The 24,679-nt window shown below is 41.8% G+C and overlaps 1 protein-coding gene across 6 annotated transcripts in view; it reads right to left on the reverse strand.

Annotated features, from left to right (window-relative positions):
- Window positions 1-24,679, reverse strand: part of ADGRE5 (adhesion G protein-coupled receptor E5) — a 532,637-nt gene that overhangs the window by 314,064 nt on the left and 193,894 nt on the right. The window lies entirely within an intron of this gene.

The following is a 24,679-nucleotide window of genomic DNA, read 5'->3' on the forward strand; positions in this document are numbered from 1 at the left end:
TGCTTGTAACGGGTTGTACATGCACGTTCTGACAGCTGGTTTTAAATAACCTTAACGGTACACTTATGCGATTTTGTAAATGTCATCCTATGATACTGTCAAATTCGGTTATAGGTCAAAGGATCGATTTAAAACAATCGAATGACAAAAGGTTCGAATGAAAAGGATCGAAAAAAAAAAAATTACATTTTTTTTGGGGGGGGGGGGTTTCCCCCTCCCCAACCCCCGTTTTTAAAAACACTTTTTTTACCTATACGAAAACCAAAAAACAAAATATAATTTAAAAAAAATTGTTCTTTTTGTTTTCGGTCCTATTACGTCGATCCTTTTGCATTTGATCCTTTTACAGTCAATACTTTAACTGGACACCGTCAAATTCCACACAATGCCACCATTGCAGATCGTGTGGATTTTGACAGTTTCGTAAGATACTATTTCCAAAACTCGTATATCGTTTTCATTTTTCCCCTGCCCCGATCACATTATACCATACAAGGAGGGCGGGGGTAACCCCCTGCAACTCCAGGCTTTCCTTGTACGATATAACAGATGCAAACACAATCTCTGCTCAAACACGATATGATCGGGTTGTGAGCATTTCGTCATGCCGATTTGTTCAGTAATCGACAATTTGACAAAACGTTTTCGATGGAATATCCTGTTTTCCACATAAGCAAACGCAAAGGATCATTTGTCTAGCACATTAACTACAAAGAGAGCTCTTGCCGTGAACTCAATGAACTCATGATAACTGCTGCAGATATGGTGCTGGGGATAATAGAATAGTCACAAGTATATTTAGCAAGAATTTTAACCAGTGCCCCAGACTTTGGTGGCTAAAGAAGGAACCATGGTCATGGCTCAGAGACGCTTGTCTACAGTGACCCAAAATGTATGTCACTTCAAAAGACTGAAGCAGGAGGTGTAAGAAGAAGAGACCCATCACTGGAAACTACGAACCTCATTTGTTAAGGGTCTTCCTTGGCTCACCGCGAGTCGAACAAGTGCCGGCACTCGAAGGTCAAGAAGCGCATCTGTTTCAGCTGGAGGCACATGTTATGCGTGAATCTCCAGGAGGGACTTACAAACATTGTTTGTGGAGTCCGCTGAGGACACGGTTACCAATGCTATGCAATGCAGATTATTTGATGATTTGGGAACAATACCCCTATGCAACGTTAAAGGGGAAGTTTGCTGAGAAATTGTATTGGCCCAATCAATGTGGCATGTATATTTGAGCATACATCAATCGATCCATCATAAAAATAATTCCAATGCATCTTACTTTAGTTTTTCTCACATTTACACATGCGAAAAGGACGGGTTAGATACTGCCATCTTGTGTTAATCTTATCCGTTTATCCATTGCTCTAAGTTCAAGTGCCCTCACGGCAGCAATTCAGATCAGTCGCCCCTAAATCTGACATCACTAAACGCTTACCCCCTTTTCACAACACCAATGCATGCTCATGTCAGCGTCCTCTGCATGCAATCTATTGACGTGTCTCCATGGAAATGCCAAGACGCCTCTTTCCTCGACAAGTATAAACAAACCCTTCCTGATCACACAATATTGGAGTTTTTTTTCCTTCGTGCCAGTGTATTTCATTCCCCGGACTTGTTTCTGGTCTGCTCGGCTATCTTCCAAGTGCTACATACTGAGAATAGGTACTTACACTGCCTAAAATTAATTAACTCAGTAGTCAATTATTCAAACTTTTCTTATATTATGTATAAATGTCTTTACCAAACCATATATAAATTCTACTGTAATATGGCATGTTCTTTGCAAGTGTCTTTGTGAACTTTCAAAGTTTGTGCCTATTAATCTTGTTTTGGCACGAAGGATTTTTGTAACATGGCTGTTTCTTCTCTTGTCTTTCTTTAACATTGAATTTTAATGTTAAACCTAATTTCGTTACTGTTTACAAACAACATTTCTTTTCCCACTGTTGATTTTGTACTTTTCATCCCTACCTGAAACGATGAGGAATCAGATGAAAGTCGTGACGATTAATCAATGGAGCCTGAACCCAGTTGCATGGAATGACGTTTCCACCTGATCTATCTGCCATCGTTGTGAGCTTATGCCTACTCTGGCGGAGAACTGCTGTTGCAAAGAAAATCTGGTTGCTTGGCCTACATTGCCAAAGATGACACACCACCGCTATACGTTATTGAGCTGCATGACTTCAGGGCAGCCTGCCTTACAAGATCCGTGCTGCAAATGATGATGGTCCTTATGCACAATCTTTGAGCTACAGTTCGCCCTTGTAATCGAAGTAACAAGTACCTTTAGTCTATATATGTTGTATGGTTGACAAGCGAAATGGCTAACATTTTATGTTGTTCTCCTACATCATTATAACTTTGATGGATCACTGTCGAAAGATTCTTTCAGTAAACACAATACATTTCTCTTTCTAATCTCAAACCAAAGTATGCATCATTAGATTAAACTTCTGAACAATTATGTTTCGCTCACTTTTAAGTTGTAAACAATATTTCCCTGTGTCCCAAACTGTCTTTGCTGGAATGTGCGTTCACATTTCTAATTTATCCCTACTTGAATTCACAAGTACTGTCAACACCTTTCCCAAAAAGGTACTTTTTAAAGCATAACAATACCTTACATTTTAGAAGGTAGTGCAAACAAAATAAATACATTTATTGTGTTTTAAATCAAGTAAACTATTTCTGTATCTCTTACACAGGTGGTACAGGCTTGTGGCCCATCTTGCTTTTACATGGTGGATTCATGAAAGACTGGGATTCCGCGTTGGGCGAGTAATACCTGCGTGAGTGATTTGAGCCATTCGCGAGAAATTCCCCAGTGACTACGGACAATACCGGGGAATTACACAGACAGTACCTCAACTGCAGCAGTACGATTTGAAGTTTGTCATTGCCATCCACCTTACAAAACTAAATAAAAAGATGAGTTAATGTTAACAATTGTTCTAAATTATTTGTAAATCCACAACATGTCCATATATCTAATAGGATCATAAAAGATTGGTGTGCTTTCACGGTTGACCAAAAAGAAATGCTCGAATGGGAGATTTGATTGAAGATTTGTTCGAATACGAGCATTACGATTAAATCTCCTATTCAAATGGCATTATAGTGAACAAGGGGATCGGGGGCTGCAGGAGTGTCCTCCGCACCCTTGTTCACTATAAAGTCACCAGGGTTTCTGGGGTGTCCCCCGCACCCGACCGCTTAAAGATTTAAAAAAATTCAAATGAAATAACCCTGCAGTGCCGGTTTCCGATCACGGAAGTGAAAGGGAACAGGCATTGCAGGCACACAGCGAGTCAGCGGCACACAGCGCAGTATTCTGATGCAGGGTAAGTATGGGGGTGGGAGGGAAAGCAGGTTATCCGAAATGGCCATGGGAGGTAAAGCCGAAAGTTGTTTGCGAACAAATAACCTTTGGTTTCTTCTCCCTCAGTCATTTAGCATTCGAATAAACACCAGCAATCCATGCTTTCACAAGTTTACTCACATATTGCGCTTGTGCCATCCACACCGCCATCCACACCCAACCCCCTCCGGTATCAATGGCAGTTCGCACCTGTGACTGTGAGGTTGCTCGGGTGCTGGGTGGATGGGAACTAACAAGGTGCCAAATACCATGTACACCACAAAGGGCTCTTTTGCATGGGGACCATTGGCCGCATGGCCACCGAGACCCAGTGTCTCCGTACTCCCCTTTGAGGACTCTGTCCCTGCAATCAATATATGTATGTGTCCCTTGAACATTGTTCCAGGCCTATTGTGCTCGCCTCCTCCACATCTATATCCATCCCCCCTCCGATATCATGGGATGTTCGCACCTGTGCACTCGCGAGGGGGCTGGGCTGGTGGGAACGAGGAAGTTAAACATTCACATAGAGGCTGGGTGGATGGGAATGAACATGTCAAACATACACACCCACTTTTCTAAGCCTTTATAAACACCTGGAAATGTACCAAGCAAACATCTCTGAAAACTAAAACTAATAGTGTCATCGATCAACTTTTTACATTCCTTGCTGAATCCGCTCATCATTAGTTCTTCCAAGTAACGGTTAGTGAACTTTTGGTTTGTGGAGTCTCATTGTTTTCAGCTCAGCAATATTCTATAGTTTTATACTCAAAGTTCACTGTATTCTCATTTTAATGTATCTCAAAGACTTCACCATTATCAACCTTTCTATGTATTTTTATCTTTGACATTAGCACATAATAATACAGTGTATTGTTTCCAAATGGAATGTTTCACCATCCATGATTTCAATGCATGTTTTGTTTAGGTGGCTCAATGTACGACTAATACGTTTCTGCTTCTGGTAGACCAATGATGTTTGACTAATTTTATCGTCGTGATGGTTAGACCGGTTTACATGGCATTTTATTAACCTAAAAAAAGTTTACTATAAAAGCTATGGTTGATTTACTCACTGTGATACTTGATTAATTGTAATATTAGTTCTATACAATCAGACAATGCTTTCATGTATCATTTTTGGTTGCCCAAATATCAGCCATATCAAAACTCACGGTACAGTGATGCATGTATTCCAAACGATTTGAATTTAACAAAAAGATGGCTTTTGAACTGCGGATTTCCAGTGTCTGAGATTGAAAGCAGAGCCAAGCATGTCTTGGATGATGCGAGGTGCAATCAATACCGGGTCTGCAGCATGCACGTCTCAGAAGATATGTACAAACCATCAAAGTACACTAAAAACCATCACCACAGACTCCTTCACAAATTACTTCCCATTGCGGTTCTAACTGAATTTCAACGTGCACTGACTGGGGTGAGTAGTGGATGTAGAAATATTTAAGTATGTTCCTATGCAATTGGTCTATATACATATGTCTTATAAATGAGCAAACAATCAATTTAAATAGTGTGTCAAAAGGTAACATGATGGATGTTTTTTGTGAATATTTCCATCAATATTTTATTACACAGGTTTCATTCGTGACACAATGTACATTAGTTTATACATTGTTCATTTTAGACTACTTTGTGTATTCCGACTTTAGGGATTCACAATAAATTGAGTGCAATGGGAGACTTTCAAAAAACGTATATAGCATACTCTGAAAATAGGTTATTTTGGTTACATCTGTTAATTACTATGTATCTCTTTATGTAGACTACACTGATGGAGCTATAGACCGTTACCACAGAAGAAACCATAGACACATCAACTAAACAAACGGTGAGGCCAAGCGACATGCAAGTAAACTTATTTTTGGAGCATTTAATGTGGTATAAAGTATAACACTAATGTACATTTTATTTTGAACACTGTTTGAAATATATACATCGAATAAAGGACCAAGATTGTACATCGACCACTATTCAGGAGTCAACATCATCTACAATCACCTTTCGTTCAATTATTTTATAATAACCCTTCAGATACGATTAGCTAATATATGTTTAACTTCAACTTTAAACATGTTGATCATTATTATGTATTATATTAGCTATTGATACAAAGTGGCATGTAGGATTGTATGTCGAAATTGACCCTCTTTCATGTAATGTTTTTTTTTATTTTCATCTTTATTATAACAATTACTTTGATATATGGAGGTGCTGGAATCTAATACTAGCGGTATGGCGGATGAGGTATACGAATTTAGAATGTGCATTAAACGCTAAAATAAGTGATGCATTTTTGACTATTTACATTACTGTCAGTAAATTGCTAAGCATTAGATCAATAATCTTGTTGTATTTACTGTTCAAACATATGCAACAATGAAAGTAAACCATTACAAAAGCGTACGATGTAACTGAACAGCATGGAACCTTTCCCTAAATGAATGGTTTATGTTTTTGTTCATAAACTTTAGCTGCCTACCCAAAGCTGAAACGGTGCAAAGAAGATATTACAATGCACCATTGTTTACATGGCAACAATTAACTCACTATGTTTTGCAGGATGATCTCACACCAACTACCTACATTAGAAGGGACACCAGGATTGGGTGCACCAAAGTCAGTCCTGGTTAAGTTTACTACAAAATAATTAAATGAAGACCAGGTGTGTCAAATCTCATGTACTGAGATCATATGGTCCTCTGTACATGAGATTTTACACACTCCGTCTTCATTTAACAATTTCAAACATGTCTTTCTGCTCAAGCACTTTGAAACTTCCTCTATGCGGTAGATGGAATTACCAGTACATTTCTTAGACCAAATAACCGAACAGACCCAAGGAGGATGGTAAAATACTGCTTTAATCTCAATGAAAGAAAGCAGAGAGATGTACAGCTATCAAAATAGATGCATGCATATTCACACCTTAGCTTAGTTGTACAGAGTTTATACACTTTATCATACGTCATTTATGACTTCATCCTACGTGACAATTGCAAAACCTATTAACGGGAGGGATTGGATTAAGGGAACATGCCTACTTATAAAATCAAATAAGTGTTAATATAGCATTGGCTGCCCCTTCTCTGTAGGACATGCCCTGAGCTATTTCTAGATACGTAGTATTCTGATTATATCAGAGACTATGGTAGCGGGTTGGTAACTAAAACATTGTATGTAAAAGTGAGTGGCAGGCTTTATGATTGGTTGGCAACTGCATCTAACCTTGCGCTTCAGGCTTGTTTAGTAGCACGTGACTAGAAATAAAACCTAGGTGCTCGAGATGCATCAATTAATTTCTTGTTTTCCCAATTAGTCCATCGTATGCCATCGACCTGATATTTGGCCAAGGCCTTCTGTTTTTAGTTGACATTGTAGTCTGCTCACTGTTCTGGAACATTTGAGGGAGTATGAGCAGACCACTATCTTCATCTGGGTTTTTAATGAATAGCCCTTGTTTTCGACTTCTGAGTCATGTGTTAGGAGACCACAATTCTGTCCATTTCAGCCTCTTATTTAGATCTATTTGATTGTATTAAACAGGGTGCCATTACCCTTTCTGGCCTTCAGAGACTTGCTCACTCCACCTCACATAGGCTTTTGTCCTCATGATTGTTGTCTATCCTAATATTAGCAGAAATATGTATTATGGCACATTGTCCATTCATCTGACTCCCTTTGTCCTTGCACCCATCTCTCGAAATAGCCTTCTCATCCCAGGTACTCCCTTATTCTGCACATAAAAAACAGCTTCTTCATCAGTTCTTCAATTTGCAATCCTAGGTTTGTCTTTTGAGGTAACAGGGTTTATTCTTTACACAGGCCATCGTCCATTTTCCTTCAATGGTTGTCCTAAACATTGTATATATACCTCATTTTAGCAAGCTTCTACGTACTGTTTCTACCTTGCATTACAGCGTATTTACAGTTATTGGTCAGCACATTATTTCATCTTCTTATATTCATGATTACTTCGCCTTTAGGTACATGTTTCTCATAGTGCTTCAGTTATATTGTCAGCTTTAAGTATTTTCAAATAGTTTTGGCATAGATTCATATATCTTTTTATTACATCATTCTGTTGTCATCAGACTTTACTTAGAGTTCATCCATATTACTGGTACCCGCATTCTGGCATCTTGGTAGTGGACATCCTTCCTGGTGGCATCCTTCTTCTGCTTCTACAGGAGGGTATAATCTGAATGGCTTCCTGAGTGTATATCGCCTTTCATACATTTGATGCGGTATATGAATGTGGCATGGATACCTGCATAGGTTCCCAATTGTAGCTCTTTCTCTGCTATTCCAATAGGATGGTGGTGAGGGGGCAGGGACCAGAGGAAAGGTATCTACCACATTCCCCTCTCTGGTCGAATATTCCACTATACTCTACTTGTCCTCTTCTTCCATCATCTCATCATATTTTCTTTTCTTTGGGACCCATATTTTTGTCACCCCCCTCAGGTGACCTGCATTTTTGATGTGTTCATCCACATTCCAAGTCTTATATTGACAATCCCCAGCTGGTGAACAGAATATCCATCGTCTCACATACCTCTTCTGATCTTGGGGATAGTAAAACGTTGTTCCTAGAGGTGCAAGAGAACCTTTCTTGATGTTTTCTCAAGTATTTTCTTCCGTCTGCATCTTTTCTCCAGTGCCACTGTTAATGTCAATCCTTATCTTCATTCCAATAGCTTTCTTGGCTGTCTTCTGGCATTGTCCCAACATGATCCCTAGGCGACAGAATCCTAGCAGTAATAACACTATTGCTTCTGTTAGAGTTCCATTCTCTTCATCATGAGATGGTATAAACATACAGCAAGATGGCCCGACCTTTGGCACAAACACCTCCCTCCATTGCTGTTATTAGATACAGAACATACCTGTTCTGAAGGGTCATCATCCTGTTGGCTCTCAATTCTTCTTTGATTGCATTGAATCCTTTAATTGTTGCATTGATCGTCCTCAGTAATTCCCACCTCATGATCTGTAACTTCTTTGGCATTCACTGCTGCTTGGAGTCCTGATGTGTTAGACGGGAAATCATATTGTGCCTTCCTTATTGTATATGTTAGCCTAAGCCCAGTCGCTCAGCGAAGAAATCCGCGTAGCAAGGTCCTGACATTAGATCGATTTAGCCGCCATTTTAGATTCATCCGTCATTTTAATTCTCACTCCAAAGTCACCCTTTGCTCCAAGATGGTGGACAGTGTTCTTCTGCTTCTAACATGGCCGTCTTGACCGCTGCATACGAGTTAATGCTTAAACTGCCCGTAGGCCAAATGTTAGGGTCATGTAATGAGACTTTGTCCTTCGTTGACGTGTAGATCGAGGATTACCTGTGCCAACGATACTAATCCAAGAACATATATTAAGCACAATACTGTTCGAATGCTAAATCTGCACACTTGTTTGACTACATTGTATAGAAATGTCCAAAGACACACTGTTGCTATTGTAACCTATTGGAGTATGTATTAAGGATAATCCATAAATGTATAGATGCATAAATTAGGAACAAACTCGGCATGAACCCCTAGCACGAGAAATGGTTAACCTGCAGATGGTCTGGACATCAAGTAGAGAACTGTATAAAAGCACGAACATTCTGATGTACAGCCCCACTCATTTCACACACCGAAGAGGGCTGCTATTCGCTGTGTTGTACTGAGGGCCTGATAGCTATCTGATACTTTGTCCTTTGAAAACAGTTCAGTTGTAGAATAAAGATCTGTGTATATTTCTAAGCCCGTGTTGGTGTATTTCCTTTTGGGGTACTCAGCCTCGATATTCTCTTTTTGCTTTCACAGATGGCGCCCGAATAGGGACCCTCAAGATTAATGCCAGCTCGTTGAAGGTTGACGCGGCTATTGGACCGGGATCAGACGGTGTAAAATGGGGCCCCTTACTTGGATGAGAAGCGGCACCTCAGCAGCGCTGCACGACCCGATCCCTGGATGGTGAGCATGCGGTCCGAGTCGGCATCTTGACGAGGGTCCATATATCAAGGAGGGCAGATTTGCTGAAATCACCAAACATGAGGGTCCTTTGTTAGAAAATGTGTATCCTGCAGCGTTTGACATACTACAGAATTGGAAGAAAGAAGCTTTACAGCAGCTCAAGAGTATGGAAAAACATGCGCGCTGTCATATGACGAATGCCGAAAAAGCATTGTTATATGACCAAAATAAACAGTCTGAGTCAGCTAGGAATATGGATAGGGCTTTCTCACTTGGTATCCAGAAAATCTATCCTTCTAAAGACTTTCATGTTTCTGACGAACTTATTGATAAATTGTTGAGTGAACGAAGGCCTGGTGCCACTGTGCCACCTCTGTATGTTTCTCTTCCTGCTGTTATTCCTCCTCCTGCTCCTCCTCCTCTTCCTGTTGTTCCTCCTGCTGTTCCTCTTCCTTTTGCCGTGCTCCTCCACCTGCTCCTCTGCCTTTGCCTGTTGTGCCAGTAATAGCACCTCTGTTAAACTTGCCTACTCTCCCAAGTGGTTCTACACCACTTGTAGTAGATCGGCGAGCGGGATTGATGGTTGTAACTCGTAATACTGTACTTCCAGAGGAAAAAACATGAGTTAACTGTGTGGGCTAAGCATTGCATCGAGAAGGGTGATCAAGCTGATGTTTTTGCCACACTCTCTAATATAGACAATTTTCCTTAGAAAAACGTTTTTATTGAGGGATTAGGGATTCATTTGTGTGTAATGTGGGACAGGTTAACTGATACAGATCTTCCACAAGGGTTGAGGGATTTGAATACTTTAGCGTTCTCTAGAGACACTGCGGAGAAAGTGCAAGAGCATGTTGAGAGGGTTCCTGAGTATAGAAAGGAGCTGGAAAGGTTACAGAATGAAGATGAAGATGGAGATAGTTTGGATGTTATGTTCGTACAGAAGCGGTTCCTTCCTTGTTGTAAATCGATAACTGAGGAAATGCGGATTTGTACGAAAGACGTGATTAGATGGATCTCAGACACATCGATAACTCCTGTTGAAGTATATGACACGTATAGTCAGTATATGCCAGAAATGCAGAGGAAAGTGATACAGGTAACGGTAGAATACCTACAGGATGAGTGTGTAAAAAGAAAGATGTGTTGTCCCGCAGAGTTACTGAGTATTTACAAGAGAGCTTTTTGATTTGACACTTCTTCGGCTGCTTTAGTGCTCGATTTGGCTCTGTTGCTTAGTAAGCATTCAGAGTTGCCTGTTTCTCAGTTGCCTATGAGAGAGGTTCCTCCGACGTGTGTCCCAAAAGTAGAGATTCCTGCTGACACTGTAGCAGGTATGCCAGCTCAGGATAGTCCTGCACATTATGTGTCACAGTTTGTTCACGTCCCGTTCTCGAGACAGGAAGTGAACACGATTAAATAGTCTATTCCTGATATTAGGAAGAATCCGACAGGGTTCTACAAAGAAATAGAGCCTGTTTTGCAATCATCGGTATTCACTTTAAGTGATATTGATTTGTTATTTCCTGTACTCCTACTTGTTGACTTGTGGAAGCAGATTAGAACTATAGATGATGTACCAGGGTTTGGAGATACATGGACTAATATGGTTAGGCTCGATGGAGAAAGGCCAGCTGGTGAGAGACTACCTCAGGTGATACTAACTTTGCCTGACAGAATAGTCACAAAATTAAAAACTATAATTCCCGAAAAGAGAATTATTTGGGACAGGCTTACTGCCTGTGTCCAAGGGAAGTCTGAGGGTGCTACCGAGTTCTTTAATCGGTTCGAACAGGTATTTTCAGATTTCAGTGGACAAGACTTAAGCACAGAGTCTGGGAACAGATTATTTGTTGACAAATTTGTGCGTGGATTGCTGCCTGACATCCAGTAGCAAATTATGTCCTCTGAGAGCGCTTGGCAAGGGAAGTCTCAATCAGAAGTACTGCACATGGCTCAGTACTACGAGAATCGTGTCAATAATTAAAAGGAAAGAGCCGAAAAGAGAAAAGGTGATTTGAAGACAAAGGTATTATTGCAGCAAATTGTTAGAGGCCCCAGAGCGGGTAGTATGCAAATTAGAGGTCAATATGTTCCACAGGGTAATGCGCCCTTGGGTCCTGTAAACATTAACCAGTATGCTTATTGTAGACAAGAGGGTCATTGGCGTGCACAATGCCCGATCCTTCGACAGAGGTCAAATAACACATTTGGGAATATGGGTAGATGATCCAGAAGCCGCCCAGGTATAGGGGGTCCTGGTAGAGGTCAGTTTTCACAGCATTCACAGCAACCTTTTTCACAGGACAATCAGGCATCGAGAAGGGACAATAGAAACATTTTTGACCATCCTTCTGCTGCTTACCTCTCTGAAGAACTTCCTTTCAATGACATTCTGTTTCATTAGGATTGCCCGAAACAGGGTTTGGAACCAACGCCTATTCCCGTTAATCAGAAAGGTCCCTACGTTGAAATGTTAGTGGGAAATAGGAAACATCTATTCTTGATAGATACAGGGGCACAGAAGTGTTCCATTGACCATTCTCTGGTTCCAAACATTCCACTGTCAGGGCAAACTAATGTTTCTGTAGGGTTTTCTGGCACACTAGTTGTTTGTGCGGTTTCTTCGCCGGTACCTATTTCTTTGGGTCCCTTTATGGACCGCTGTCCATTCCTTTTGACTTCTAATTGTGGAGAGAATTTGTTGGGGTTCGAAGGAATTAAATGCGGCACTTCATTGTTCTTCTGATGAAGTGCGTTTAACGATTTCACCACAGCAACCTTCTGTCTCACAATTCTTGACCAGACCTTTGCCGCTGGAATTTAGAGATGTTCCAGAGTGTTTATGGGCTATTGACGATAATGATGGCAGTGTTTAAAAATTTAACCTGTCAAAATTGTCTTGAAACATGGAGTGAAACTGCCACGTATTCCACAGTATAAGGTCTCGGTTGATGGTGAGCAAGCTTTGAAATACATAGTTTCCAATTTTGTGCACCAAGGGGTGATTGAGGAAATTGCAGGTAGTTTGTGCAATAGTCTGATTTTGCCCGTGTACAAAAAAGGCGATAATGCAATTCCTTTTAGTTTCATAATTGATCTACGTGCCATTAATAAGATCGTTGCTCCACAATTTCCAATTGTGCCTGATGTGACGACAATATTAACTATGATCCCGGCTTCAGCTACTCACTTTAGTGTTGTGGACCTAAAGAATGCTTTCTTTAGTATTCCGATACATAAAGATAGTAGATACCTGTTCGTGTTCACCTTAGGGGGACGCTCGTTTACCTACACCCATGCACCGCAAGGTTACACAGAAAGTCCAAGCATCTATAGTAGGGCTTTGAAAGAGCAGCTCGATACCCTTGAGTTGCCCTCTACTTGTACACTGCTTCAATATGACGATGACCTACTTTTAGCTGCTGACTCAGAGAGCGCTTGTAAGGAGTGCACTGTGTTGTTACTTATTCACCTGGCTAAACATGGACATAAAGCTTTGCTTAAAAAATGTCAATATTGTTCTCAGGAGGTTGCCTATTTAGGCTATCTCCTGTCAAAGGAGGGAAGACGGTTGACACCTGAACGGATAAAACTCATTTCTAGCATGTCTGTCCCAAATACGCAGAAAGAAGTTAGAGCCTTGATAGGAATGGCTTCTTACTGTAGGCAGTGGATCCCAAACTTCTCTTTAGTGATCAAACCAATGTTGGCTTTGACGAAGAAGGGAATTTCTTTGCCATTGCCGTGGGACTTGGTACACCAGCAATCATTTGATCTGCTCAAGACTGCGTTGTGCTCGGCACCGGTTTTGGGCACACCAAACTATGAAAAGGCCTTGTGTTGAATGTGCATAAATGTGATGGATTTGCTTTGGCTGTATTAACACAGGAACATGGAGGGAAGAATAGGCCGTGCGTTACTTTTCTTCCACCCTGGATCCTGTAGCATGCGCTTTGCCAAGATGTTTGTGAGCTGTCGCTGCTGCTGCTGCGTCTGTGAAACAGAGCAAGGGAATGGTCCTAGGCCATCCTTTAACCCTAATGGTACCTCACTCTGTAGATGTTCTACTGAACAGAACTCAAACGCAACACCTCACCAACGCACGATTAACAATATATGAATTGATCTTGTTTGCGCCACACATACAAATCAAGAGGTGTTGTGTTCTTAATCCGGCTGAACTTTTACCTTTCCCGCAAGCTAATGCTTGCAGTGACGAAGAGTCACATGACTGCCTCTACATTACCGAGCAAGAGACAAAGGGTAGAATCAATCTGAAAGATACTCCTTTGAACAATCCACAAGGGGAGCTGTTCTGTGATGGCTCCGGCTTCAAACTCCCGGATGGTACATCCACAGCTGCTTATGCAATCACCACATTAAGCACGGTCGTGGAGACCAAGAGAATCACGCATAACTCTTCGCAGGCCGCAGAGATTATAGCATTGACCCAAGCTTGTGAACTTTCCGAAGGGCTTACAGTAAATATATACACTGACAGTCAGTATGCCTTTGGGGTTCACAACTTTGAGAAACTTTGGTCAGAAAGAGGGTTCTTGACTTCACATGGTACGAAAATCCAGCATGGCTCCTTGATAGTACGGCTACTCTCAGCGCTTGCACTCCCTACTCAGCTAGCTATCATGAAATGCGCGGTGCATCAGTAGATTGTAAATGATGTAGGAAAAGGGAATGCTTTTGCTGATCAGATAGCCAAACAGACTGCCACTGATCTCTCTTCAGACATGTATACTTCAAGGGAAGCCACAAATGCCTCTACTATGGATGAGGGTATTGATTCCGTAAGGGATATCCAAGCCGATGCCACGTTAGAAGAGTCCAAGAAATGGGCTGAGGGTTCGGGGAAACTTGATGATGATGGGTGTTGGGTGGACAGAGTTGAAGGGAAGTGGCTACTTCCCGACGCATATATTATGATGATGGTTGTTATGGCTCATGGTCCCACACACATATGTGCTCCTAAAATCATGAAAATGTTGCAAAAAGTATGGGTAAATGACAACATCTCTAAAGTAGCTGAACGCTTTGTTCAGGAATGCATGATTTGTTTGCAACATAATGTGGGAAAGGGCACATCAACTCCTAGGGGTAGTTTTGGCCCACCTTCTGTCCCCTTTGAGGTCATTTTGATTTTATTGAGATGGAGCGTTGCAATAATCTAAAGTATGTGTTAGTCATCAGCTGTGCTTTTAGTAAATGGGTTGAGGCTTTTCCGGTCAAAGACGCCACAGCCATGACCACTGCAAAGACTATGTTAAAGGAATACTTCCTGAGATTCGGGTTACCAAGAGTCATCTGGTCGGACAATGGTCCACAGTTTATCGCTGCTGTAATTCTGCAGATATGCGTGGGATTACAGATCGATAAACGGTTCCATTCGGCCAGACAGCTCAGAGTGCTGGATTAGTGGAAAGACACAACAGCATCATCAAGAACAAGCTCGCTAAGACGTGTGCCGGCACCAAACTAAAATGGCCGGACGCCTTATCAATCGTGTTGTTATCAATGCGAACAACCCCTCAAACTAACACTGGGCTCTCTCCCTTTGAGGTGGTTAGGGTGAGGCCTGCTAATATTTGGAATATTCCAAAGTGTCGTTCTTTGCGAGATGTCGAAAATGTTCTTCTCTCTGTCTATTGTAGCCAATTGACTAAAAACTTGTATTTGATTTATCACCAGGTGCGAGTGCTTTACCTGGATGATACGAGGGTCCCGGTCACAGCATACGACCTGGGGAGTGGATCCTCGTGAAATCCTTTGAGCGATCTTCTTGCCTCGCACCTCATTGGCAGGCCCCTTCCAAGTCCTGCTGGTCACACAGACTGCAGTGCGGGTGGCAGGCCAGAAGAATTGGATTCATGCATCGCACACCAAGAGGATTCCACATCCAGTGCCACACGATAAAGAAGAAGCAGACCCCTCACCAATGATGTAACCAACAATCACGAAACAGCAACTAGCATCGAGAGTGCATTGATGATTCTCCCTGATCCCGTGAGGTCTGGGGAAACAGCCATTTCATCTCCACTTTCTCCAACCATTTTGTTTCCGGAGGTAGACCCTAATTGTGTCTCTGACCTTGCTTCCGCTCATCCACCACTTCCAGTGGGAAGTGATGACACGTTGTTCATGGATCAATCAGTAGCAGGGATCACAAGGTACGACCTGCGTCCAAGGAAATAGACTTACGGCACAGTTCGGCTGTGCGATCGAGGAAAATCATCGAAGGGCTTGTCTTTTTGGCCCGAACAATTTTGCAAAAGGGGATTCTGTTGGCTAGGGTTTGTGGAAGGGCTAAGAAGATGCTCGGCCTGGAGGTCGCCAGCAAACTAACATTGGTGCTTTCGTCTGAAGATTGCAATGCCTGCAACTGCTTCCGCTCGTACAGAACTGATAAACGAACGTGTGACCAGCTGTGAAAATGGACAAACCGTTACGTGGGCCCTGAAAACGTACTGCTGTCTTGTGATAATGTTAATTGGTTTTATAATAGTCATTGTTTTAGGTTTTTGGTATCTAGAAGAAGTACATCCGCTTGAGAATTTGTTGCCTACTGAACATGTACCTACTGTTTCTACTCCTTTCGTGCATCTGCACACTATCTCCAATACATGCCATTTTTAACAAATCTAATAGTTGGGTCTGTTCACATTTACCGCAACACGGGGATAAGGGGATATGTTGGTATATTCATCCTCTACCTTTGACAACTGCATGCTATGCTTCTCTTAGAGCACTATTCTTTGGTCGCTGGAACAATAGCATCTCAGGGAACTTCGATGGGACTAATTTGAATCATTTCGAAAAACGTGTTTTGACTCCCTTGGGATGCTTGCTCTTTGCAAATAGGAGTAAGCCTAACGTTGCTTCTATTAGGCCTTCCGATAGACTGTCCCGTCCTTTTCAATCTTTGATCTCTTTCAAGATGGCTCCTGTAGGCAATAAGGATGCCACGCCTCCTTCCTACACTGTCAATCATAGCCCCGATTCAGTTTCTTTCTGCATACAGAGGAATGGTACTCAGTCAATGGGTGATTTTAAAAGTTGCGCCAACGTTGCAAATCTAACTAGTGAGGACAGACCTTTGTATGTAGGCGAACCTGTCTACTTTGTTTGCAGTAATGTAACATTTCCATGGTTACCCAGGGATTGGGAGGGAACTTGTTATTTAGGGATTCTGTTACCCGGGGTATTCATAGCGAGTTCTGTAGAAATTTCAAAGGCTCGTCCACGACGGGACGAGAATGGTGACACTTCAGCACAAGTTCTGGGCAATGTAGCGAAATCCTTTGTGCCATTTTGGGGGCAAATAATGAACTATGAAGATATCAGGAGACTAGCGAGAGTACTGGAGAGGACCATCAACCAGACCACTGACATGCTCTATAATAGAACAGAAAGCAATAAGGTTAGTAGCACCTGAGAACCGGATGGCATTAGATGTTATCCTGACCGAACGTGGAGGGGTATGTAAATTAGTGGGGTCCGCTTGCTGTGTTTTCATGCCAGATTCCTCCCCAACTATCTTCAAGACAATACAGAATCTGCATGTCCTAAGTTCAGAAGTGCATGTTCCCGAGGGAAACTGGGATCTTAGCGCTTGGTTCTGGGACTTCTTGCCATCTTGGGGATGGAAGCTACTTTCGGTCTTGCTGATCATTTTAGGAATTATGCTGTTTCTTTGTTGTTGTATACAATGTCTTCCTGTTCTGTTGGCTATGGTTTGTTCGATGCTAGGGGGATGTTGCGCACAGGCAATGGGTACGTTAGGACGCAAAGCATACGCCCCAGAGAAGACCTCTAAAGAATACATGCTGAAAGAAATCTTAGTAACTGATCTTATGGCAATTGACATCTCCGGTAGTGATTCAGGGTGTATGGACTCTGAGACGTGGAGTTACTCGTAAAGTGACTAGAAGGAGTTTAGCGCTTGGCTTAGGCCAAAAGGAGGCTTTGTTAGATGAGAAATCATATTGTGCATTCCGTAATGTATATATTGGCCTAAGCCCAGTCGCTCTGCGAAGAAATCCGCGTAGCAAGGTCCTGATCTTAGATCAATTTAGCCGCCATTTTAGATTCATCCGCCCTTTTGATTCTCACTCCAAAGTCACCCTGTGTTCTAAGATGGTGGACAGTGTTCTTCTGCTTGTAGCATAGCCGTCTTGACCTCTGCATACAAGTTAATGCTTAAACTGCCCGTAGGCCAAATGTTAGGGACATGTAATGAGACCTTGTCCTTCATTGACCTGTAGATCGAGGATTATCTGTGCCAACGATACTAATCCAAGAACATATATTAAGCACAATACTGTTCGAATGCTAAATGTGCACACTTGTTTGACTACATTGTATAGAATATGTACGAAGGCTTAATGTAGAATCCAAACACTGTTTCTATTGTAACCTATTGGAGTATGTATTAAGGATAATCCATACATGTATAGATGCATAAATTAGGAACGAACTCTGCATGAATCCCTAGCCCGAGAAATGGTTAACCTGCAGATGGGCTGGGAATCAAGTAGAGAACTGTATAAAAGCACGAACATTCTGATGTACAGCCCCACTCACTTCACACACCGAAGAGGGCTGGTATTCGCTGTGTTGTACTGAGGGCCTGATAGCTATCTGATACTTTGTCCTTTGAAAACTGTTCAGTTGTAGATGAAAGATCTGTGTATCTTTGTATCTTTGTAAGCCCATGTTGGTGTATTTCCCTTTGGGGTACTCAGCCCCGATATTCTCTTTTTGCTTTCACAGATGTAAATATGGATGTCATTATCATGGCAGTCTTACTGAATCATTTGAATTCATCAGGAATACCTTCATTAGACTTTATTGATTTTGATGAGAAATAATTCTCTCTTTTTAGTTGACAAAGATGAAGTGATCTCTCCCTTCTTCGGTACTCATTCAGTTTTGGAAACTCCTCAATATGGTGGTCACTTTGGGAAATCAATAACGCTGGGACGTGCACCATTTCAATGGAGCACACTCCTCCCCAGTCTTTATGAAATTGCATGTAAGCTCTGTATCCGCAAACACAATATTGATCCATTAGCACTGCAGTTCTTCTATTCATTCCTGGCGCTTCGATTATTTCCCGACAACCTTTATTCTTTCCAATATAGACCTTGACATCATTCTGGGAGCAGGTATTCACATTCGTCACTTGCAATATATGCACTGGTCCTCCTTCGTTCTTAACCCAGGTTATTAGTCTTGCATGCTTGGCCCATGTTTCTAAGTATTCATCATTCACCTTTTGCATCTTGTGGATTGCTTCTTTCTTCAATAGGTGTGCAGGGGATGATATTAGGTGATGGACAGGCTTGAATGTACAGGGGTAGTTGGCTCCAGATCTTTGGCCCAAACACAGCAAACCTCCTGTCTCCTTTGTATACCTTTTTAGTCCGAGGTACACACATCAGGCGATTATCTTCGGAAAGTAGCTCTCTTGTTGGGTGATAGGCACAGACTTTGGTTGCAAGATATCCAGGTGCCAGGCCATTAATGCATCTGAACATCAAGCATGCCACCTTAAATTTAATACAGTCTACAACCTTCAGCCAATGCAGAGATCTACGTAGGGCAGAGATGTGGTCCTTTCTCCCCAAGTGCCCAATGAGCCTAATGGCTGCATTCTGTGCCTTCTGTAATCTGTTAATTTGATTGCTCGACAGCCCAGCTAGGAGGCTGTTACAATAGTCGAGGTTTGAGTTGGTTAGTGAACCTACCACTATTGACTGGTCCTCTTTTGGAATAAATGGAAGCACATTTCTCAATACTCATAATGAGTGGTACACTGCCTTCACTTTGGCACCCACCTGTGCTTCGCCATCTAAATTCTCTTGCCAAAGGCACCCGAGATTTTTAACTTTCTTAGAATAACACAGTGTTTCACCTAATATCCGAGGGGGGGATGTTTGTTTCTCTTGAGACAGTTTCCCTTTGGGGCCGAACAATATGAATTCAGTTTTTGCTGCATTTAACTACAATTGGTTACCTGCCATCCATCTCTTAATTTCTCTCATACGTTCATCAATTGTTTCAAATGCATCTTCAAAATTATCGATCTCAATGTAAATTTGGGTATAGTCTGCATAAGAGTGGAATCGCAGACTGCGTCTCCTGAAGATATTGAATACCGGACGAAAATAAAGATTAAAAATCAAAAGAGACAGTGAAGATCCCTGATGGACTCCGCATTTCAACCAAATTATCTCTGAGAGAAAACCTCATAAGTCAACCTGTTGTGTTCTATCCTTTAGAAAAGAGCTGAACCATTTTGTCACTAACTCCAAAGCTCTCCCCACTTCACTTATGCGTTGGAGTGCAATCTGGTGGTCTACTGTGTCAAAGGCCACGGACAGGTCCAACATCAGCAATGCTATAGCCTTCACTCTGTCTGCAGCCTCCAATAGCCTCAGTTTCTGCCCTATCACTTACTACTGTGATTTCTACTTCCGCTTCGCGCACTCTTAAGCTAGCTATAGTTTCTTGAATTTCTGCAATCTTTTTTTCGAAAACGAGGTTACGTTTATTGGCATTGTGCTGCGTATGAGCAGTGGGTGCTGACATACATATAGGATTTCTATATCTGGTCACTATATCAAACAGTTTGCTTGTTTGTTTGTTTTTTTGTTTCTTTATTTGTAACGCGCGCCAGACCCGAAGCTATCATGGCGCGGGAACAGGAATGCTTTAGGCTTACATGTTACAAGGTTACACAGATATCAAAGTACAGATTAATGCGAATTCAGCAGGTAGTACATATGCATTACAAGTAGGGAGTCAGTACAGCAGGTAGTACATATGCAATGCAAGTAAGGAGTCACAATAGAAGGTCAAGGTCCAGTTTGGTTGCTAGGTCAAATAACTAGTAGAGCTAGACTATAGGTCATTTTCTTTAAGCCACTTGATCATATTTAATCTAATGTGTGCGTATTGGTCAGTCATTAAAGTAGGTGGGAGGGAGTTCCAGAGTTGGGCAGCTTTGAAGGGGAAACTATTTCCTCCGGTTGTAGTCATTTTGAAGGGGGGGACTGATAGGCAGTTCGTACAGGCTGCTCTTGTAGGTCGAGATGTGACTCTTCTTTTGAATCTCTCTGTTAGGTAGCTCGGTGCTAAGTTATTGAGGCATTTGAATGTTAGAGAAGCAGTTTTGAGTTTAATTTTGTCATCTGTGGAGAGCCAGTTGGATTGTCTTCTAGTCATTGATATATGTTCTCTTTTAGAGATTCCTAGTGCTGCTTTAAGGGCATTATTTTGCAGTATTTGAATTTTCTGAGTGATGTATTTATTGGACCCCAAATCGGGAGCATTACAATAATCCAGTTTGGACAGCACAAGTGCTCTTGCCAGCGTGGTGCAACTGCTTGTAGAGAGGTAAGGCCTAGCTTGGGTCTCTGCCTGTTAATTTTCTTTATGAAGAAACTCTCTTGTTTGCCTCAAAGAGTACTGGTTCATAGGTTTTAAGGTGTTTTTTGCCTTTATTGCTTCCTTAGGTGATTTAGATGCCGAACCTGTTTCCGTAACAGAGTTAGTGCTGGTCCAAACCACGATTTGGATTTTTTGGTGGTTTTTAGTTTGAGGGGAGCGTATTTGTCACAAATCTCCTCCAAAATATCTGATCCTGCTATAAAAACCTCCTCACAAGGGAGCATAACATCTAGATCGGCAAGTCATTTTTTGGACTTCTTCACCTGGATTTTTTGATAAGTCTATTGCCTTTCTTATCCAGGTAGGTATACTTTCTCGCCCACCATCAGCTACTGGTGTAGTATTACCCACTAGTCAAAATAATTGGGCCTTATGATCTCACCAAAGGATGGGGATTGTCTCTAAGAACAGCATACAGTTATTAATAAACTGTGCCACATGTACAAATAGGTCCGGTGCGAACCATTCTCCTGCAATAGTAGCAGCTAGACTCTCTTGAGTCACATACGCTTGGTAGTGAAGTTGCTCCAACACTACCCTCAATAATGCATGAGGCATAACTGGCTTTCCAGTGCTACTCTGTCTCCAAATTGCCTCAGTAGGGGTTAAAAAACATCCCTGTTCTTTCCTTATCTGGTTTCCTTCCTGCGATACTCTTCCTTGTATTTAAATTAATTGTACCATGGACGTCATATTAAATCCTTCCTCAACCAGCATGCATCGCCCTGTTGTCTACCTTATATTCTTTAATACACTTTAAAATGTGATTGGATAATAGGCTGCTTTTTTGGCCTCTAAATTTGAGGCTTTGTTTCCACGAGAGATTAAATCTGTTCTGTTTGAATGGGGGGCACATTTTACGAGTGCAATGGTCTCTGGGAAGCTCAATGCTTCAATACATGTTTCTAATAAGCCTGCATGTTGCACTGGAGTGCTGTCTGCGTGGAGGAAACCCCTCCTATTACAACATGGTAAGCCTACGTGTACGGTTTACTTCATGTTGGCAGAGTCAGAGTACACCATCACTTCCTCATGCTTAAAACTTCGTAGCACATCAATAAGTGCTGCTAATTCTGCAGCCTGTGCGGAGTAATTTGGGGACAATCTTCTGCTAATCATTACCTCAAATGTATCCTGTCGGTTCAGTATGTCTCAGCCCCGTCTTTTGATGAAGTCTCGATGACCCATCAATGAAAGCCATTTACCCCCTTCCCTGAGCATTCTCTCTAACTCGAGAAATATCATACCATTCAGTATACGTTATACAGTCATGCACATCGTCATCTTCTCCCACTGGTTCAGCTATAAACGTTGCTGTATTCACCATGCTAAACCTAACAATTTTGATTACACGGTATAAGATAATTACCTCATACCCTGATGCTCTTTGTGTGGTCAATGTACTTTTGGGTTTCTCCAAAATTGCAAATAATGCATGCTCTACGAACGTTACTGAACACCCCATGATTATACTTGAGGCTTTTTCAATCACAAATGCAGCTTCAGCTAAACATTGTTCACAAGGATAATGTCCTTTCATGACTGGAACTAAGATCACACTATAATAAGCCAATGGTTTATGACCGTGTCCTGACTTCTCCATTTGAATGAGAGAATAAGTACAATTCTGCACTATAGATTGTAATCACTAACACAGGAGCTGTGCTGATTGCATTTTTTAATTAATGAAATCCCTGTCATTTCTTCTGTCCATATTAATTTATTTTTAGCCATCTGTGCCTCTTGGAGTCCTTTTAAAAGTGGATGAATATATGTATTGTAATCAAAGACCCAGGCCCTGCAATAATTGCATAGGCCTAGACATTTTGCATTTACAATTTCTCCTTATCTACTTTGTACCCTTTCTCTGCCAGTATAGTCAATGGTTTGACAGAGTCTCCTCTGCATCTTTCTTCTGTCTCACTGCACACTAAAATGTCATGAACATATTGAATTATAGTACTTTCAAGTTGGACATTACCCAAGTCCTTCTGAAGGAATCTGTTAACAAATGATGGGGACTCAGAATACCCTTGGGGCAAACAGTGTGTTTCAGCAAATCATTCTATGCAAAAAGGAAGTCAAATCCTGTGAGTCTTCATGAAGGGGAACTGAGAAAATGCATTTTTTAAATCTACAACAAGAAATACTTTGCTTTTGATGGGATATTGCATAGTATTCTCGCAGGATTTGGAACTAAGGGAAACTCTGCTTTGACTATATTGTTCAAAGGGCAGAGGTACTGAATAAATCTCTAAGACCCCCCCCCCTCCCTGTTGATTATTTGACAGGGTACACAGCCATGTTACACAGGGAATCAGATGGTACCAAAATACCTTGCTTCATTAAAGCAGATATGGTTTTCGAATATACCTTCATCCGCTTCTCTGGACATCGTATACTGTTTTGCACGTGGCAGAATTGCTCCTGGTTTAAGCAAAATTTTGATTGCTCCTGCTCAATAAGCCCACATCATATGGACTTGTAGTCCATAAAATACTTGGCACCCTTTCAAAATCTTCCTGGAAAAACAGCGGTTTCTTTTTTACCAATGCCATTCTCTGTGGTATTTCTACATTTCTACTTTGATCCAATAAGTGAGATTTATGAAAAATAAGACTGCACCATTTGAATAGTCATCCTCGTCTGTCAAATCTGTAAACCTATATCCTTCATTGAGGGCTATCACCGTTCTCCATCCCTTTCCTGCCCCATGAAGCATCACTATTTCGTCTCTAACTATTGCTACTGGCCTGAACAAAAACGTATCAAGTATTCTCAATAATTTACCAATCAATTTAGGCAACCATGATAATAAGACAGTCACTCCATACAAAAACATTTCCTTGTCTAGAGGTACTCCCCGTAAAGCTTTCTTTCCTGTGAAGCTAATACGAGCTCCCTTACATGTACATTATGTATCTCTGGGGTGGAACACAGTATTCCTTGTCAGTAAAAGATATTGGGCCTCATTACGACCCAGGCGGTAAGTTACCGCCTGGGCCGTGACTTTACCACCATGGCGTAAACTACGTTTACGCCATGGTGGTTGGCGGACTTACCGCCCCATTCCGACCTAGGCGGGGCGGTAAGTCCCCAATCCCCATTTACCCTTCCCCATTCCCATTTTTGCCCCATAGGGCATAATGGGAGTGGGGAAGGCGTTAATTACGCCACCGTAAATTACGGTGGCGTAATTAACTCCATGGTCCCTTAGCGCCATGGATTTTAACACCTGCTAAAAGCAGGTGTTAAAAGCACCATGGCGCTAGGGGACCTCGTAATTGGCGGTAAGGGGTCGGCGCAGCTAACGCTGGTGTTAACCCCTTACCGCCAGGGTCGTAATGAGGCCAATTGTCATATTAAGTTTCGTCATCAAGTCACACTGAAGTATGTTTACCAGCGTTTGTCTCGTATAATAATGGCATAGACATGTCATGTTCACCTATAGAAATTGGTTTTTCGTCTGTGAAAGGAACTAAGCTCATCGCCCCAGAGAATCCTTGCTCATTCATGGCAATACCTGACATTGGGTATTTTCCATCATGGACACAGGAACGAGTTGCTCCAGTGTGCACAAGAAATGAAAATGTCTTGCCTCCTATTGTTACCTTGACTCTTGGTTCCTCTTTGGGGTCTGGTATCACAGATAGTACTGAACACATCAGGTCGCTCTGTGGGCTGTCCTATTGTGGATATAAATCCATCCCCGTACCTGTGAAAGTATTCCCTCCTACCATGGTCACACTTCCCAATTTGGGTGCGGCTACTTGTGTGGCTCCCGTATCCATGTGTCGTTGTGTTGCTCCTGCCTGTTGCATTGGAATAAATTGTACTTGTTGTGTTGGTGCCTGCTGTT

Source organism: Ambystoma mexicanum, chromosome 3q, assembly GCF_040938575.1.
Source record: "Ambystoma mexicanum isolate Mex_15411 chromosome 3q, UKY_AmexF1_1, whole genome shotgun sequence".
NCBI classification, from domain to species: Eukaryota; Metazoa; Chordata; class Amphibia; order Caudata; family Ambystomatidae; genus Ambystoma; species Ambystoma mexicanum.